Here is a 21,176-nt window from a genome sequence, read left to right on the forward strand (position 1 = left end):
GCAACAGCTCAATAGTATTTCAACATCAGAGTGAGTCAAAATCAAAAAGCAAAGACGTTAACGTGTCACTCACAATGAAAAGTGAGTGCCGGGATTCTCTGATGGCGTTTTCACACAAAACGGGCTTAGTATGTGTGTGATTCACAAAATGCTGAAGGACTGCAGATCAAAAGAAGTATTGAGGACTGTGGATTAGAGATGTGCAGGACTTGACGGTGAAATATTGCTGGACTTGTAAGATGACACCATAAATACTATTTGGTTAAACTAAATGCTAACATTACATTGATCTACAAGACCATTTAAAACTCTTTGCGCTAACATTTCATGAAGCCATCTGCCGTTGGCTGACATGTGGATGTTTAGTACAGGGACTTACAGGACTCAGTGCAGGACTGTGAAAACTTAAGTAAACACCATGATGTTGTTGAACCACCTTTAGCAGCAATATCTTAAAGTAATTGTTTTCTATATTACTTTGTCAGTATCTCATATTATGGTGGAGGAATTTTCCCCCACTCTTCTTTATAACGCTGCTTCAGTTCATTGAGGTTCGCAGATATCCATTTGTACACATCTCTCTTAAGGCTCCACTTCAATCAGGCCCTGACTGAAACCTTGCAACACCTTTATTTGAGAGATTTCCTGCTGTGCTTGAGATCATGGTCCTGTTGCATGACATCATTTTGGGCCAAGCTTAACTCTGGAATATTTCCATACAAAGAGGAGTTCATGGGAAGTGACTACAAGGTTCCGAAGTCCTGTGGCTGCAAAAGAAGCCCAAGTCATCACCCCTCCACCACCGTGCTTCAGTTGGTATGAAGTTTTTGTTTTTCTCCAAACGTGGTGCTGTGCATCATGGCCAAACATCTAATTTTAGTCTCGTCTTTCCAAAGGTCCTTTTGTTTTTTCTTCTGAATACACTATCATGAACTTTTACCATTTAACGTGTTAACTGCAGCCTGTAGAGTCTGAGATGTAGCTCTTGGGTTTTTGCAGTTTTTCTCAGGATAGCACGGTCGGATTTTGGGGTGAATTTGCTGGAACATTCCAGTCCTGAGTAGATCAGACCATTTACACACACCTAAATGCTCTAGATTAGCAAACTGCCAAAACCTCCCTTTTTCACATGACTGTAGGTAAGCTGGATGGATGGGTAAGGCTGTATAAAGTGTAATCTACAGGACAAAACTGATGCTATAGAGCTACATTTGTAGCACAGACTCGGGTGTCTTAGGCTGGGTTCATAGCATATGACATTTGAGTTGGATAAGACACACACAGAGTGAGGTTAGCTGCTTATATGAAGACTACAGCGTCGCCCCGGCCTGCACATTAATCATTTACAATTTGAGTTATATCATCAAGAAGGAAGTGACAGGATCGAATCCTTGTCTGTGTAATGAATGTACACAAACACTGTTCCTGACTGGCAGATCAGATCCTCTGAATCACACCAAGAGGGCTTGTTTACTGATCTCCAGGCTCTTATTGGCCAGTGTCACAAACATTTTGTGAATGTTGCTGCATCATAGAAAGTCTTGAAGTGCCTCAAATATTATATCAGTTGCCATCAACAGTGATACACCGATGATCAAGCACACTAGCTTACCTTCTGTGTTAAAGACTCTCTGCTCTTGAAGAGTTTTTCCGTGAAAGACTCAGTGACACAGTACGGAGTAGGAATTCTGGGATTTGATAATTGCCTCTAATGACCCACACCTGTGTACCTCGGCACAGCTGCTCCTAATCAGCAGTTGTCTTAACAGAGTGCAGAAAAAGGAGAAGGACGGACAAAGGTGAGCATCTGCTCAACCTCGCAAACTTATTCCTCTGCAGGATTATCCCTGGAGGACATACGAAGACCGCCAAGGTGACTACACTGGCAGCACAACTCCAGTTTTGGTTTCTGTACTCTCTTGCTCTGGTGCACTCAACTTCCAAGGCCTTTGTTTGCATGCTGACAGTAAAGCCCCAAAGGGTTACCGTTTATCCCCATACATGCTTTATCCTCCAGGGTTTGCCTACTCTGCCATGAGATACAAAATATTGATTGCAATCCCCAGTTTTGAATAGAGAAAAAACACAGATTAATGACCCTCCCTCCTGCAGTTTGTCTCCAGACCATAACAAAAGTCAGCCAATGTTAATAGAACTGAAAATTCAAAACTCCGACTCACAGTTCACACGTGAGGGATAAACTTTTTTGCAAACACTCCAGAAATTGCCCATGAATCTTACAATCTCGATTGTGGCATTTGATCTCAGTCTCAGTAAGCACTTTTTCCCGTAGCATTGCCGATCCATCACGTTGTCATGGATAAAGGCCTCATTGTGCAGATTCAGTGATAACAGGGAGCAGGTTTGATAATATCGAATGATATTTTCTGCACATATCTGACACCGTGTCCCGATTCTGTACTGCAGTACAAAGTGTATCTAAACTTCCTGGAATAGGCTCATGACTACACATAGCTGGAAGTCTTGATTACCACTATTTTTTTCCATTTAGAGTCATTTCTTTTCATTTTCTGCTTTATGTGAACACCTGGAAGAAATCACTTTCCTCTAAAACCAAACAAATCATTGGATTAAATTAACAGTGTGTGCCTAACAAGATAAATGGAGACAATGATGCATGCTGCCTCTTTTTATAGCTAAACTGAATCACAAACGGCTCGTTTTGAAATATATATTCAAACTTTAATGTGACTCAAAGAGCAACTTTTGCTCATTGAACCAGACCAGAATATAGAGTGCAGACTCCAAGGTTTTGGACAGTGATAGATTTTCTATTGATTGGCTTTGTCCTAGAGAACAATTGAATATAAGATTCAACACCGACAGTGGTTAAAGTGCTGAATTTCAGCTTTCTACATGTTCTTGCAGTAATTTAGGAGAATATTGTTCAGGTCCAGTGTAGGAATATCTATGGACGAGTCTAACTATAGACCCACGGCATGGCAATGAAGTTTGGACTGCTCTGAAAAGATATATATGGAACTTTTAAAAGAGCATTCGCCCCTTTTAAAATATTTTAACATAAGTACAAGCACACTTAAGCAAGTAGAACAGCCAGAGATCCAGACAGTGAGTCAAAGGCGGATCTACAGAGGGGCAAAGGGAGGCAACTGCCCCTACTGCTGCAGAGCCTTGCATCCCCAACTTTTATGTCCTTAAAATACTTGTAAAAACGAATTGTCTAAACCTACCAACCTAAAAACTGTCTTTGTTTTCTTAGAAGAGATAATGATACAATAAATAGTTATATTATATTATACATATAGGGGATGCCACCCTGCCTAGACCTTTTGCCCTTCCTTTGCCCCCCCATGTAACGTTCAAAAGGTTATATACGGGTTATATTTCTGTATAAAAGAAAGGTCTTGACACACCAAAGTCACTTTGGAGATGATAGATGAGCGGTCACAACCTGGTAGCCATCTTTAGAGCCACCAGGCAACAAGATCCTAATATTATGGCCATGCCGCAGTCTCCAACTGCTGTTTTCCCTGGTGAGACTGTAGTATAGTCAAATAATAATTGTAGTAAAATTTATTATAGAGACAAATTTAATCTTTCCTCCGAGGTAAAGGTTGCACAAGTGTTACCCTGACCAGCGAGAAGCAGTTATGAGCTGCTTGCATATATTGTTCTTCATCAGCTGCACCGCTTGCAGTTTTATTAAAGATTTTGACTGTACAGTGTGAGACTGGCGCAGCCAAAAACACGTCATTTCCAATTCTGTTTAGCTGTCAGACTTTTCGGGACCGTTGAAGAGGCTCTTGTCAAGATTATTTCCAATTATGGCGAGGCATTTATTATCGGTGACCCCTTATCTGTCCCTCCCTGTCAGATAATGACAGTGCTAGAGAAAACAACGGGTTGACCTTCATCTAAACCCTCCACTGGGGAGACTCTGACAGCCGTTATGTACGCATATGCGGCTCTTCACGGTTGTACCGCTTGTGATGGACGTTGGTTGTAATGCGAGGGAAATCACAGTGTTTAAAGCAAACGTGGTGTTTTCCTTTCGGCTTTGTTACCTTTCTTTTATTCCCCGTCTCTTGTCAGCACCTGTTTGTTTTTTTTGGGGGGGGGGATGTTTTTCTGGTGACAGTTCTCAGAGTCACGCTTTAGATTAACTGCATTTATTCATTAACAAACCCAATATTTTAAGCTGCCCGGATTCCCCTTATTTTTCTCCAGGAGACTGAACTCTGTCATGCATTAATTTAATTCCCTCATGTATGAAATAATATCCTGCCTAAGTCAGCCAAGCCATTAAGGCTAGTTTTGCTGCAGCCTGATAAGTGGATGTATGAGGAACAATGATTAAACGATCTCAGCAGCCTTCCTCCCACTCTCTCATTAGGGGCTTCCCCTCGTCCTTTCCAGCACAATCACGCCAAGGACCTTTTTCACTACAGCCTTAGATTGGGATTTTCTATTGATTGTCTTGAAGAATGAAAGGACACAGCTGTCTAAGAGCAGCTCGTCATTTAAGAATCAGCAGTATTGACGGCTACAAGGTTTGTAAGAGTGTCCTGATATTTAAAACCCGCTTTTATTCCCAGGCTTCCCTTTCAAATGAAAAGCTGAGGTTATATTTCTGCAACAAAACAAAATCAACAATGCTTTGAAATATTGACTATCACTGTGGCAGCCCCTTTTACTCATTTATACACACATATATAAATGAGAAGTGTGACCTTCAGAGAGATAAATGAACAAACACCTGCAGCTCTGATTCTTATTACAGACTGTGCAATGACTTAAAAAGTAGACAGAGCTGTTACTGCTAAGACTGCCAGTGTTTTGGAGTGTTACTTTGTACCTTTTGTGATCCTGAATAGACCACACATCTCGCAGATTCCCCTGATGAAAGAGAATAAAGTGCTACAGAAGTTTCTGAGACGCTGGGACTGCTTTCTGAATGACTAAATACTCTGTGTGCAGCTTTTAGTGACTGAAACTCCAGTTATTTGTTTAAAGCATAAACACTGTGTGTGCATTGCTCCATGACTAATACGATTACAGCCTCACTGCTGTTTTCCATTTCTATCTTTTCTTTGTATTTTGCAATGAATTGACAGTGAGGAGACATGAGGAGAGATGGGGAGTTGGGCTGATTAGAAGTTGCACCAAAGATTTGAACCATGAACCTCTGCAGATATGTGCCTTGACTCCGATGCTTACAAAAGATGTTTGTAGTGCCAAGTCAGAAAAACAAAACCAATGTGCCTTAAATCTGCATTCTATCCCACGGCCACCAGATGGCGATAGCTGTGGTTGCGAAAAGACTTCCAGTTCTATTGATGTCTATGAAGAAGCAGCTTTCTTGACTTTTGTAAACACTTTCCAGAAGAGTTCCTGGGTTCAGTCATTTCTTTCATGTTCTGTTTCATAAAAGATTAGACGTATGTTTTTTATCTTGTCATCTGGGATAGCATGTAACTGTAATCACATGCTATTAGCTAATATTGTTATTCTTTTATTTTCTTTTGCCAATGGTAATGGCAGCAGTGCTCATCACAAAGCTTCCAAAGGGACTTCAGAAATCAGCACGTGACATCTCAGTAGCTACATCCATCTTTTACACTATCTATGCTTTACTAAATGGGGCAAATTCGCATGTCAGGGCAATCCCCAATGACCAGCTGATAGGTGTGGTTAGTTTTACAGGTGATTTACAAAAGTTGCCATGTTTTCTAAACACAGGTGCAGTCAGGTGATTTCAATATCAAGCGAAAAACCTCAGCGTTGAATATCAGAGCAAATCAGTTTGTGCATTTGAGTTACTCATGACAAAAGAACTCCCAGAGATACATATGAGAAAGAATCAGTTGTAAGAATCTCTGAATTCCCACCTTGTATGTGCAATCTTGTTACTGCATTCGCTTTGAGAATACCGGCAGTATTTCTTTAAGGTTATCAATGGTGCTATCACTTTCATTTAGTTGTTCAGACTTGATTAGATATAGGCATTCAGAGCGTTGAGACAGGGTTAGGAAAATACTGGGTTTGGAGTTGGGAGGGATCCACCTCACTGTTGCCTTTCGATTATATGATAGGCTGGGTTTTTGTTTGCTCATTTATGTATCTGCTCGCTTCTTCCAGAAGCAAGCAAACGAGAATGATATCAGCATTTTAACTTCTTTCTTGATCTGTTTAAGCTCATTTAACCAATAAATGCTCAGTGAAAATTTGGTTTGTGTCTACATCATTTTCTAATCCTCCTCACTTCAGTGGAACATGAGAAAAAGTGAAAATGTGAAGGTGAATTCATAAGGACTGAGGAAACGAGAGCTTCAGTGCTCAGAGACCTTGAGTGCACAGCCACTAGGCTGCTTAATAATGGCATTTTTCACCAATTCCCTTGAACATGTCTGTGTTGCAATGTCTTCTTACCCTCACTAAACACATACCGGTCTCTCACTGATGGAATATGGTTTTCCAGAAAGCGCTACATGTCCTGAAGCCCCTCTGCCTCCCTGCAGATCAGTTATTAACCTTTACCACAATTAAAACGATCAATCTTAGACGACCAGAGGCAACGCAAACCCCAGGATGGGACACCATGTGAGCAGGCACTTTGGAAACCCCATTGATCCCCCCGCCTCCCCTTCTCTCTCTTGTTTTTTTAAGGGCCGTTTATTCCACCGACTCTGAGAATGATTTACATTATCTCCTCAATTAGCAAATGAGAATGAAATCTGCTGCATTTTCTTCCTCACCCATCTTGTCCCAGCTTTCCTCCCATGGGTTATCGTCCCTGTAGGGCTAGGCCGGTGTTTGCCCCTCCTCGCTTTGGGTTTTATTCATTTTGTTTTTAATTACTTTCGATTAGATTCTTGCCTATTATTGTTGTTTATATTCTGAGGATCAACACCGTGGATTTTCCCTCGCTGAGATGCTCGTACATCACTGTCAAACCGGCAGCCATTTTATCTCTGGCTTCTGAGTGGAAAATAAATAATGAGTTGAGGCCTTTCCTGTCCGAGTGGGAGAAATTCACCCATCAATAACGCTTCTTCCATCGTCAGGTAATGAACTTCCTGTAGAGAGTAAATTTTTCACAGAATTTAAAACAAAAATAGCTGCAATCTTTTCAGATATCATGTTGAGCTTTAAAATACTTGTAAAAATGGCATTTATATAATTTTACAGGACTTTTTTGGGGTTGTTGAGGTAAAATTCAACCTTTTAAATCTCTCGCAGCAATCGACAAACCTTCACCTCATCAGTTTTGTTTTCTTTCTCGTTCTCTTTCAGCAGAATACAAATACACAGACCCAGAGGTGTGAGAACCGAGGCTGGACCGACTCACAAACTGAGCTACTAATAATTACTCTGATGTGACATTTGCTATTTTAGCTTTAAGCTTGGCCCTCGACCTGCAAAAGTCATACCCTTGTCTCGGCTAATTTAGTCTGAGGGCGGGTACCTGGATGCAAGTCATTTACCTTTTTCTTTTTTAGTGCTCATGTTACGATGGCCCTCTCATGCATGACTGCATATCGCCATCAAAGTGATTTGAGTGGACGGCTGAAAGAGTGTAAGAGGGAGAGAGAGCAGGTGCGAGGAAGCGGTGGGAGGACATGAGAGATATCAGCGTGAGGTTTGTGACACAGAGCATTACCTCGACCGGCATCAATCTCTGAACATTTCTTTCTTGGAAAAAAAATCTAAGTTCAAGACCCTTTTTCTTAAAGATCAGGTCTGTCTTTAAAAGACAATCTTCTCAAAACGTGAACCAAATGGTAGAAAAATCCATTTATCACTGCTTCCTCAGTCTGATAATCAATACAACTTTCATACTTGTCATTGCTCATTCTGCTGTCGCGCTCTTATATGTTGTCAAATGATGGCCAAGTGGTTCACAAAGATTGTGACGACCTCCTTTAGGAACACTGAACTAATTGTATGTCTTCATCAGACTCTCGCATTGTTATGGAGGAATTTCTGCCCGCTCTTCTATGGGGCCCATTGAGGTTTGTGGCCATTTTTTATGCACAGCTCTCTACCTGCAACACTTTTTGCTTGGGAGGATTGTCTTGTTGCATGACCCAGTTTTAGCCAAGCTTTAGCTATCAGACAGAAGGCCTCACTTCTGACTCTTGAATACTTTGATATACAGAGGAGTTCATGGTCAAGCAATGACTGCAAGGTGTCCATGGCCTGTGGCTGCAAAACAGTCATCACCCATCTACCACTGTGCTTCACAGCTGATCTGATGTGTTTGTGCTGATGTGCTGTTTGTATTCCTTCAAAAGCAGCGCTGCACATGACAATCAAACATCCCCACTTTGGTCTCATCTGTCCAAATGACATGAGCAACATTTCAGACTCTAAACCTCAGTGTGTTAAAAGTTACAGAACAATTATAAACAGACTGAAGTGTATGAGCATGGCATTGTTTTGAAAACTTGCATCTTTACAAACCAAAAGACTAATGGAAAAATAAGTTTTACTTGAGCGTTGCCTTCAACTTCAGGTGAAGTTGCTAGAAGATCCACTCCTGGGTAGATCATACCATTGTGTTAACACACACCCGAATGTTCCAGATCAGCAAAGTGACAAAACTTCTGCTTTTATAGAGGTGCTCACACTTGTTAACGATCAGTTATTCAAGTGCATTTGATTAGCAGCACCTGGCTGCTACTTACCTTTGTAAGTCCAATGGAAGCAGTAAGAGTCCTGTGAAAAACACTTATTTTCAGATGACTCTACATACACGTAAATCCACATTGTTGCTATCAAGATTATTTCCCTCGATGTATCATTATCAATTTATGAATCAAATACCAACTTCATGCTCAAATGCAACTAACCTGTGAACTTTTACCCTTGAATAATTCAACAGTTACAGGCATGTCTTTGTCAAATGTGACTCCCATGGCTCTCCGCTTGGCCTGATTGGTTGAGGAATGTCAGGAATAATGTATCTATGGTGAGCTTAGACATTTCCGAGTTGTCAAAAAGGATAACTGGACCTGCTCACTAATGAGCTGCTGGGCCCAGCCAGCAATATCTTTCCCCTCCGCTGGCTGATTGGATGTCTTCACTCGTCTGCAGCCTGGGCTCTTATTATGTTCAGGTATTTATAATAATAGCCCGGCAACCACAAAGAGATGTCAAGCTTGGGCCCTAGAGAACATTGGATAGCTTATTAGCGCTATGAGCATCAGCCAGGCAGAATTCAACAAGAAATCGAAGGCAGCAACGTCGGATGAGAATTACAAAGCACGTGACTGTCTGTCAACCACGTCTTCTCTTTGCATGAGCCGAGTTCGGCTTCATCGCTTGCTGTTAGATCTGCCAGCCGAGAATTGACTTTTAAGCATTCATGCAGGTAAGTATTGGCTTTTGTGTTTAGGTTTGAAAGAGGGTCAGAACTGATTATGCTAATTTTATATTCCATTGCAGATCTGTATTGTGACTGTCTTTCCCTTTGAAAAAACCTGCAAGAGCTCAGTGTGTTGGAAACAACACTATTGATCTGCCGGTTACATTTTCATTTGCTTTAAACATTTGTTGTGTTGTATGATTTCAGTTTCCAGCGTGGCTCTGGGGCTGGAAACACCACTTTCTTGATTGATTTGCCATTTTGGTTCAGATGGAGGTATCTATGGGTTGATTGCTTTGAAATATTGTGCAGACATTTTTGGTTCCCAGAGGATGAATCATTGTGAATTTGCATTAGACAAAGGTTGATCTGTAGCTGAACAAGTCACTAGAAAGGAGAAATGGACACATTTGTGCTTTCATATGACTGGCTTCTATGTTTTGTTTTTTTTACTTGTTTATTCAAATAATACAAATATGCAAAAATGAATGTGCACTAATGTGATTCTGATAAAGGCAAAATAACCTTGTATACATCATCTGGTCTCTCTTTTGTCTTCTCTTTCCCATCACCAGGGGTTTCTTCTGCTTGCTCATAAGAGGCCATCAGATTGTTAGGTTTACTCTGTGTTATTGCAGGGTCTATACCTTATAATAAAAAGAGCCTTGAGACTGTTGTTATGGTTTGGCACCATAATGGTCTCTAAATTTATGGCTCAGAGAAATCCAGCATGCTACAATGCTGCCGCTGTTCAACAAGCTTTTAATAATGGAAATACAGACACTCCTAAAGGACAAACCGAACCAAAAAGAGACGGGAGCCTTGGCTAAAGCAAACAAAAGAGGAAGAAGACCGTGAACCAACCACCCAATGGGCTGGATTCAGGCTTCTCCACTATTCTCTTTCTTCTCCTAGTCCTGGAAAATCAGACCAATAAAAACTAAAATCAAAAATAGCAGTGCTATGAAAACAACACTGATAAAAACATTAAAGCAATATGAGTTTAATTTGTATCATATTTTCCAGATGTGGCATTGTTTTGCAATTTATTGCTTTAAATTTATCGTGCAATTTAAAAACTGCAGTTTTTCAGGGGGTGGGAAATGACACCAATGATGTTGAGGTCGCAAAACACTCACAAAAACTCATGTATCAAATATGATAGGGTTACAGGTATCTTGTGTGCTGAAATATAACATTATGGAGGGTTAAAGCAAGCCTCAAAATGTGACGAAGTGAGGCCTTGAATGTACCGTGGAATACTATAAGTAAAAAGACAGCTTCATTAATAAAATATGTGTACTTTAATGTCTGTTGAAAACAACAACACCAGAGATGCATCACTTCAGAATTAGTATAGTGAAGCACTCCAGCCAATCTCAATGCCCAAGACCCGCACGGACAGAGATTGACAATCTTATAATGTTCTCAAGGTACAGTGACTACGTTTTTAAAGATTATTAAATAGAAAAAAAGGAATGTTGTACTTAAAAAGATCCACTGATGGTGTGTAATTATATCTTCCAACAAACTGATGTGTTCTCGTAAACTTAGAATTAATCCATTAAAATACATAGGAGTGGGCACAGTTTGTGGAAGTCCCACCATTTCAATACAGTGGCCAAAATGGACGTTGGCCTTCTTCGATGGGGTTTTATAGATGTGGTTACAGACCCACCACATACATATAAAATCTTTACTTTCAATTTAAAAATCACAAATAACTCTTTAAACCGATTTATGGCTATTTTCATCATCTTTTTCTCATTATGTCTTTCCTCCTCTGCACCAGTGCTATACAAAAACATGCATAAACATGTCTATTATTCCTGATATGGTTGTAACTACTTATTGTCAGCAGATTAGACATGCGACCCTCCTATCCCTGGACAATGATCTGGCTAAACAACATCAATTGCTGTTTATCAGTCAACATCATACCAGCTAATGTCAGGCTGAAGTATCCTAAAAATCTGACTTTTCCTCTGACAAATAGTTTGAATGTATCCTCATATCATACAAGAGCTTATTCACTAAGTGTCCAACATTGTTAGACTCAGACTTTCCTTTCAGATAAACTGTCACTAATGCTGGCTAACAGCAGCTAACCGCGGCTAACGGCTGCTAACAGTGGCTAACAGCTGCTAACAGTGGCTAACAGCAACAAAAACAGAGCGCTTACCAACAGGAACGTTCAGGATATCCTCAAGAACTCACCTCAGTATGACTGATAATGAACAGAAGTGAGCTCCACTGACTCATCGACTCATCACAAAGTTTTACAGCCTCCTCCAAAGCAAATACATGGTGGGCACATGCAGTATTGGCAGCTGAGGTAAACAGCAGACTGACAGCCTACACTCACTACAAATGAAGAGCGGTCACCGTAGCTCCGATTATGCATTTGAATTAGGAGAGGTAAGAAAACAGAACTCATTTGACTGCAGTCTGCACTCTACTGACATCTAATGGTGAGATTTCACTCACTGTACCTTTTAAACAAACTCAGGCATTTTAATATCTAAAAACAATTGCAATCACCAATAAACAAGTCCTTGTAAAACATAATAAAAATAGCATAATACACATATCTTTACAAAAACAAATCTCATCTCACAGTATTAGATGTTATCAGATCAACCATTTCTTCCCTAGGACCAGTTACCAGGCAACCAGTGGATATGTTGTGTCCCAAATAGATCTTACACACTAATTCTAAGGAGGTTTTCAGTAGTTAGTGTGGTCACACTGGAAACAAAAGACAAGAAAGTGTACTCCCAACGGCGTGTAATGACTACAACATTGTGTGTGTGTGTGTGTGTCCTTTCGCGCTGTTAAATGGATAATATTCTTCATTAATGCATAGCACAAGAGAACAGAGGAGCTGCTCTCAGCCAGAAAACAAATCATACTAATTGTTGATGTCGGTGGAAACAGTTCCAGGAAAACCAAAATAAATAAATGAACAAAAAAAAATAAAATAAAAGCATTTTTGATCAAACATTTTGTTGTCTTTGCTTGCATTAATTGGCGCTTTGCAAAGTTCCAGTATTGCATTATTCATTAGCACAGAGTAATACGAAGATGAGTTTATATTACCGCATGGAATAACTATGAAGTATTGAATTGTGGAATAATAGAAGGAGCTTAATCATTTTTATTCCTTTTAAGCGTGCACGCACAGAGTAGTGTAAGCATATTTCTCCACCTCACTGGGTCTCCGCCACCGCTGTCATCGTTCATGTCTGCTGTGCTCCAAGCTGCTGCTGAGTAGATATGTGTTGGTGACTCATGGATGCTGTCACGCATTGTCCTTTTTGTCCCCTCCTCTCTCCCCCAACATGTCTGGCAGGAATGAGCAGGACTATTCAACTCTGTAGATGTCACCAAGCGAATGACACACACACACACGGAAATCCAGCAGGGTGGTAGACTCCTCGGTCCTGATAGTGGCATATATTTATATAAATCACCTATATTTAATTTCATTTTTCTATATACTCAGATTTCAGCTTGTATTTGCTGAGCATAATGGAAAAACGAGAACTGGAATATGGGAAATTGCCAGGGCAATGAATTCCTAATATGAATGATGATTAAAAACGCATTGAGCTCAGTCCAATCACCAGTCTGCTGCTTTCTAATAACATGATATTATAAGACTATCATGAAGTTCTCATCTGCTTTGTTCACAGTTATTATCTCCGTTGAGAGTGCGAGAAGTAGCATCATGTTTGTGGCGGGAATATCCTAATTGTGTTTCAACAAGATTGATTTGATCTGCCCTTTAGTTCGTGACACAACATTTAAATGGAGCATTTAATCTCCCGTCTTTGTGCCCTCTCATTTGAGCATTTCGGCGCGCACACACACAGAGGTGCACACATGGTTGTGCTCACGTATGCACAAACCAGCCACACCAAGCTAAGAGAGAGGCAGCTGGAACTTGTTAATTGCGGGCGCTAAATTCAAACGCTGTCGTTATCTTGGTTGGCAGAGGCATAAATATTAATATATCATAAAGAGCCACAAAAAGCTCGCCAAGCCTCATTTGGATCCATATATATGCAGCTGTTAGTGTCTACTGGCGAGAAAGAGACCATCGGTTATTGAAGAAAGGGGTAGGGGGAGTTAGAGAAGGCTGTCATAGAAGGAGCCTTGGCAAAGATGGCAGGAAATGACTTGCTCTCGAAACGGAGCCACTGAAGGGAAGCGAGCAGTGAAGGAGGAGGATGCTGGGAAATGGGAGCTAACAGTGTCATCCAGGGGCTCAAAAAACACAAAATCTAAATTGTGATTCAAACTGAAGTGGAGGCCTGCTGAAAAGAGAACGTGCAAAAACATCTGCTTTGCAAAAGTTTCCACTTGATCGATGCACGTGCACTTCTGCCTTGCTTTACCTCCTCTGTAGAGATTCATATGGCTTCACACATAAACACACAGACACACACTTGACCCGTCCTTGGCACTCAGCTGTCCCGGGCGCACCAGACGGCAGAAGTGCTGTTGCACTGCACTGCTGTGCTTGCTGTTCCTCTATCTGCCCGGCCTGGTGCCCGCCTGCGACTGCTGAGCAGAGCGGAGATGGCAGGTGTTGAAAGAGTTCCACCTGAAGGCATTTTATCACTCCCGAACGCTGCCGCTCCCCAGCTGCTCGCCACGCTGCTTAATCAACGCAGACGCCACAAAGTTAAGAGAAAGATAGGCGCTTTGGGTAAAAACAATAGCTCTCGTCTGGATGCGTGCGAGAGGAAAAAGGGGAGGAGGGGTGCGAGGGAGTAAGGGGGGGTATTTGATGAAGGACAACACTGGTCCCGTCTCCAAATAAACACAAACATAATTAGCCATCAGCAGGCTCATTAGTCGTACCGGACAATACAAACATGTTGGGAAAACCAGCACAAAACCAGGTGACTGGGGCAAAGCATGAACGGTTAGATTCGCTCCTAGAAAACGCTCAGGTTTTGAAAACACAACTGTAAGGTAACAGTGACTAATTAGCCTAGCTGCAGTCACTTTATGAGCTAATTGGTGGCGGGTGAGTGGGAGGACTGGATTACTTTCGCTGGCGTATGTCAGAGCGAAGCCCATTTCTTTGACATGTGAATAGGCTGTGGGAAATGGAGACAAATTATTCCAGCATTATTGATTGACTGACCAAATGAGATGGAAAAGCAGACAGAATGAAAAAGTGAGTGGGAGTTTGTAAAAAATAGGCAAGAGTGGAGGAGGTGGTACAGAGGAACGGGTGGAAGGTCAGAGAGTGTATCTAAAGGGCTATAAAAGTTCAGTTTTTAACTTAAAGTATTTGAACCATAAAGAAAAAGTTGGACTTGGTTTCATAATTCTAAAAACAAAACTGTGATTTGCTTGACTTAAATGAATAATAAAAACATGAAAACAACAAACTGTGATGACTGGAGTTAATTTATATGACGTTTGATTAAAAATACTTCATTGGCTTCCATAATTCAGATTAAATCAGAACATCAATAAATATTCATTTGTATCAGGGCAAATTAAGTTTCACAGTACTGCGCAAAAGTCTTCAGTAACCCTGCATCTCTTTTTAATATTTTTCCTTAGGATAAAGGGAACCAAGAGCAGCAATTTGTTGAAACGTGCAACCATGCAACAAGGTAAAAGCTCAGTTTGTACAGTTCTAACCAGCTTAAAAGTCAATATTTGGTATGACCAACTTTATTCTTTTTTTTTTTTAATCTTTTTTTGTCGCCTGTCCCGTTTGCTTCTTTTGCCATCAGAATAATTGTCTAAAGGCCAACAAAGATGCCCAATGGATTTACTTTACCAAATGGACCATCCTGGCCTTGCCGTATTGGTCCATTTGATTGACTTTTGTTTTTATTGTTTATTTTATTTTATTTTCACTTGCTAAACACGGGATAGACATGACGGGGGCAAAGAAAGAGAGGTAGGGAAAGAAAAACAGTGGGGAAGAGGAACAGTGCTAAGGGGCACAAAACAAAAACAAAAACAAACAAACAAAAAATACATACATATATGTGTGTGTGTGTATGTGTATATATATATATATATCTATATATATATATATAGATATATATATATATCAATCACCTGGATCACCTATTGAGAAAGAAAAAAGAGAAAACAAGCAAAAAAAGAGAGCAATATAATAAACAGCATCATCGCGATAATCTATGTGTATATAAACAGTAAATACTAAATATTGGATATTATTGTGCAGCACGTAGAAGCACCAGAAGTGAGCCGGTGCGTACCTGAGCGCCCAGCCCCGGACACCAAGAACCACCAATGTACCGATGTCTGAGGGCGTCTGCCACTGGCAGGGGGAGTGGTGGGGGAGATAGGCCTCCATACCTTGGAGGGCCTGAGATGTCCCCAGAGAGGTGGCGTCTGATACCCGACCTGACATATAGACACAGACATACAGGCACACACAGATGCTCACATATGCAATTACTCAACACTCACCCATCGTGGAGACAGACATAAGTAGACACTTTACACACACAATCACACTCCCCAAGCGTACTCTAAGCCCCGGGTCTAGGTACCCTTGCCCCTGGAGGGGGAAACTGCACCGGGCAAGCAGACTGCCCCGACTCCGCAGCAGCAGGGAGGCCCCACACTCCAGACCCCAATCGGACGGCCAACTCCTCCTCCCAGCCCCTCTGCCCCAATGGGTAACAGAGAACAGGGGTGTGTGAAGACTCCAAACCTCCCTCCGCCCGCTCATATGTAGTGTTGATGCATGTGTGTTCTAAGGTGCATTTAAAACCCAGGTAATGCTGCTAGCCAGAATTATCATCCGATTCTAGCTAGCATCATTTCTTAAATATGGTGCTAATTCTGGCTAGCTAAAAACAATGTTTAAAAGGAAATGAGCCATCTCGTGATGGCTTTGACTAAAACTCTGAACAAAACAGAATGGAACCCATCAGATAGACAAAGCTGAAAAATGAAGCCATCTCAGAAATGCTTTACATTTATTCACTTTAATGATGAGCTAGGAGCAAAAAAGACTTTTTTGAGGTCACAGAGAAAGATTTCCCCACAGATGTCTTTATAGCAAAACACTTTCAAAATGAGTTTATGAGCTCAATTGCTAATTTCAGGTCATGCTAAATACAACAAGAAGCTAATATCTGTTGGTTTTGTTCCTACAAGCCAGTCTTTAAGCTCCTTGATTCTGTTGGGTGATGCCAAACTTTCATGTTTCACACCACCATCCCAGAAACAAACTTAACAAGCTTAGCATCTAGGTGATGATGAAGGTAGACCATGTAACTGCTTTTACGTAGATATTCCCTGCTTGATCCAAAGACAACACCGAGACAAGGTAGAGGTGGATGAGTGGGCCAACAAACCTTCTCGCTTCGACATCTGCAAGTCTCTACTCTGGTGTTACTTCATCATCTATTGGCCGACTACATCTGGTTCAAAATGCTGCGGCAAGGCTTCTGACTGGCAAGCGGGAGCGAGAGCACATATCCCCTATACTTGCCTCGCTACACTGGCTGCCAGTAAGTTTTCGAATTGATTTTAAGGTCTTGACGCTTGTTTTTAAAACACTGCGTGGACTAGCTCCTATATATCTTTCTGATCTTTTAAATTGGTATACCCTGGCAAGATCTTTGAGGTCTGCAGACCAAATGCTTCTAGTTGTCCCTAGGTCTAGATTAAAACACAGAGGAGAAACTGTGCAATAAACTGCCTTTACATATCAGGACCTCTCCAACACTGGATACTTTTAAAACTCGTTTAAAGACCCATTTTTACTCTTTGGCTTTTAATTCTCTATGAGTCTGTCATTATTTTATTCTTATTATTTTCTTATCTTTTATTTCACTTTCCTCTTAAATAATATCTGATTATTTTATTGTACAGTACTTTGGTCAACAGTTGTTGTTTTTAAAAGTGCTATATAAATAAAATTGATTGATTGATTTCCTCTAACCGTGACTGTGTGTTACAGCCACGAAATAATCGAAACCACATCCGTGAGCTGATTTTCTGCCTTAACGTGTACAAACGTATACGTGTTGTAGCATTGGTGTACTGTATTACGCACTCTGTATTTGAATTTTCATTGTGCGCATCAGCATTTCTGATTAGGGGTGGGTTCTTATAATCGATTCATCGATTAAAATCGATTCTGGCTTGGATAACGTAAAATCGATTCATTAAAATCCTGAATCGATTTTTTAATATAAATTTATTTTGCCCAAAATGCCAGAATCTCAGGTGAAATCTCACAAAATTTCAACAACCACCAAACAGTTAAGACAGTAAATGAGAGCAGGAACACGGATTCTGCACAAAGACTTAAACACACAGCGGGACCCGCGGATCAGAATCAGTTAGATGTCGCTTTTCTCACAGTCGGGGCTGAAAGCCGACAGCTCGCTGACTCTGATCTGTCGGCGGGTCTGCGCTTTGTGTTCACGCCCTTTATGCGCCGATTCTAAAGCTGTTAGTTTGATCTCTCTCCAAACAATATTGACTGAACCAGCAGCAAAAGAAGATCCAAACGCTTCACATAAACATCGTCATGAATTCACTCAGACTTTTACTGTTTTGCTTCCACTGCGATGCACAGCTCTCTCTCTCTCTGTACTTCAAGAACAGTTTCCCTTTCTTCATTATTCGCTTGCTTGTTACGCACAAGTCTACTGTTGCTTACAGGCTGTCGGCCGCTGTTTTTTCCCTTTTACATTCTTCCGAAAAGAAAACCTCATTTCTGCTGTTCAATACTGAACAAATTTAAACTTTTTAAAATTATTCAAAATGCAAAACGCTGTGTCTCTAATAAAACCGCTGTAACTTCAGAGGTGATGTTCATATGTTGATTAATGGTTTTCTTTCGTTTTTGATGTACTGCAGAATATTTTTATAAAATCCCAGGCCAGGAAAATCACCTTCATGTTTTTCTGTGTTTTATCCTCAGCTACTTTGACACAAAGGCATCTGCTGTGACGCTTACACCTGTGATAAAGTTTTGCGAGTGTCAGCTTCCTTTTTATTGATACAAAAATATGTAAATGTACTTATCTGAATTATAATATTTCTGACTGTCAAAATTTCCCAGATTTAAATCGAATCGAATTAAATCGAATCGTGGATCGAATCGATTCGGGGCCTTGTGAATCGGAATTGAATCGATTCTAGAAATCAGTGACGATACCCAGCCCTATTTCTGATCAGGATCACACAAGATAACGCAGACTTTTCTTCATCCCTCATCCTTCTGATCTGCATGTGTAGGTACAGTAAATGCAGCATGTACTCACATATGAATTAAAGAACCCTGTTACTGCATGCAGAGTTGTTGTTTTTTTACTTTGAGGAACCTTTTAATGTGTTTTGCGCATTACTCTAATTGATTTCTTTGGCACACGGCGCCGTCTTGCTCTTCACAGCAAGACTTCTTTATCTTTTTCCCCTGCTTCTCTTTTCTCTTCACCGTGGTGATTTATTTGTCCCTGGGTTAGAGGCGTCACTGCCTTCAGAGTCGTATACACTCACAATCAGTCACAGTGAGGTCTAAGGCTCCCAGCTGTCTGCTGGGTTTTCTCTTAAGAAAGACCTTGTGAGGTTGTGTGACTGTATGTGTATATGTGTAAACAACAGAAGCAGATAGTTTGAATATAAGATACAGATAATGCGCGTGAACATTAACGCACGCACGCTGGAGCCTCAGTGTGACTTGCTTTATTACTGAAGCTGTTTTTCTCTCCTTCCCTGTGCGGGCAGCTTGTTATGACTAATGCGTTTATTGCATTGCTTCGCTGCCAGGGTACCTACATCACACAATCCAAATGCATGCTGGGACACGGACCCAAGTTGCATGCGTGACAGCTAATTCCAAATGCTGGCACAACACGCATAAATTTAACATTAAAAAAAAAACATTTTGCAAAGCGTCCACATGGCACTTGTCTGTTAATTAGGTTTCTGTGTGTGTGCGTGCATGTGTGTGTGTTTTAACCCATTTCCCCAGCCATCAACTCAAAAGGAATGAGCAATGAAAGAGGTGGCGAGGGATTCTCTAACTGACAGGCTGTCTAATTCGCTCTGTCTTCATGTATAAGCACACCGCCGTCATCAGCGACGCACGCAGTGAATATGCAAAAACTAATTGCTCTAGACAGAATAGTGCTGGAATTCTGCTATAATAGCTTTAGAAAGCCTAATGAGTGTGGCCCTGTCATTGCTGGGCTCCTCTTTCTTTGTTCCCCTTTTCTTATTCTCAGAGTAGCATTCAGGGAAAATGACACACACACACACACACACACACACACACACACACACACACACACACACACACACACACACACACACACACACACACACAGACGCACACATACACACAAATCCGTGCGCGTAGATAAATGGGATCCAATAATCTAGGGTCCATTCTGTCGAGAGGTGTTTTGAAGCGCAAGAGACAGAGAAAATAGCTAATTTAAATTGCCAGTTGTGATTGGGTGCTATTGTGTGGGCTAGGTTGGCTAATGGGTGGCAGTGAAAAGGAAAGGCAGGAGGAAGGAAAAGAGTACGGGAGCAAAGCGGAGAGAGGCAGGGGAAAAACAGAAAAGCCTTGATGTGCAGAGCTTATTAGGGCAGTGCTGCTGAATTGGACTTGATCACTGGGGATTCTTTGGCAAATCCAATACATTAGAAGACGCCGGTGCTGAAATACTGCAATTGTGTTTTTTGCCCACAAATACACACTCATACATTTTAAATCACAGAGGATCTTCTCATGAGGATATTCTGTGCATACAGTTCTCTTACACATTAAACAGATATAATCGCTTCATGTTTGCTCAGTTAGAAGATTGCACGGCTTTCTTCTAACTTATCACGTGTGCGGTACTTAGAGGAAATGCTGTCGAGGGATCCAACTGGGCTCTAAATTAGTCCTGCAGAGCTCCATTCTCCAGCTCAGCTTGCTGAACAGAGACAGTGTATATGTACAACTTTCATATGTCACACCAACTGTCATCACATGAAATTGTCTTTCCTCTTTCTGGTTTGTTCTGGGACAACCTCTATTTTTCAGACCTTGCTTGAATTAACAGTAATGTTTTATGATGTGCTGTTAAAAAGAAACCTTTTACTATTAATTTTCAGTCCAGTTCTCGTAGCTTTTATTTTGAGGATTTTCTTTTTCTTAAACCACCTAACACTGACCTATGAATCATACAGGCATAAAAAAGCTATACTTAAGGGACGACAACAGGGTTAGCTTAGCAAAGAACCAATTTTACAAAGAAGGTTATTAGCAGTCTGATGCAAAACCATATTATTTGCTCTCATCTATTTAACTGAATCTACAAAATATGCCAATGATAACACAGTTTGATAGGCAGGAACCATTCATCACCCCATGATGAATGGTTTGAGGATACATTTCAGCCAGTGGTATTGGGGATCCTGTCAAAAATAAGAATTATGAACACAGAAAAGAGATGTGAAAATTTCATCAGTTTTTCCAACTCATAAACACAATTATTCCAACTATCATATTTAAGCTGATTTTAGTCCTAAAGGGTAGGAAAATAGTGAAATTTTTAAAGATTGAAAAAACACCTTTAACAAAAATACCAACTGTCAAAGCTGCTGTCATCTCTGAGACATGCACAAGTTTTCCTTTGGTACCAATCTGATCCACTGTTCACTGGTGCTGTGGGACACTGCAAGATTTTATTAGCAATCTGATAACAACTAAGTACAGGGACAGTATTGCTGATACCAATACAGATTCTGTTATTTTCTACTGATTAATGCAGCTTATGTAGGAGAGAGCAGTGTGTCATGA

The 21,176-nt window shown here is 40.8% G+C and overlaps 1 protein-coding gene across 3 annotated transcripts in view; it reads left to right on the forward strand.

The window, feature by feature from the left end:
- Positions 1-21,176, forward strand: part of LOC309701804 (uncharacterized protein) — a 90,108-nt gene that overhangs the window by 23,502 nt on the left and 45,430 nt on the right. The gene's annotated exons all lie outside the window — the stretch shown is intronic.

This window comes from Aulonocara stuartgranti, assembly GCF_965226115.1.
Source record: "Aulonocara stuartgranti genome assembly, chromosome: 3".
Classification (NCBI taxonomy): Eukaryota; Metazoa; Chordata; class Actinopteri; order Cichliformes; family Cichlidae; genus Aulonocara; species Aulonocara stuartgranti.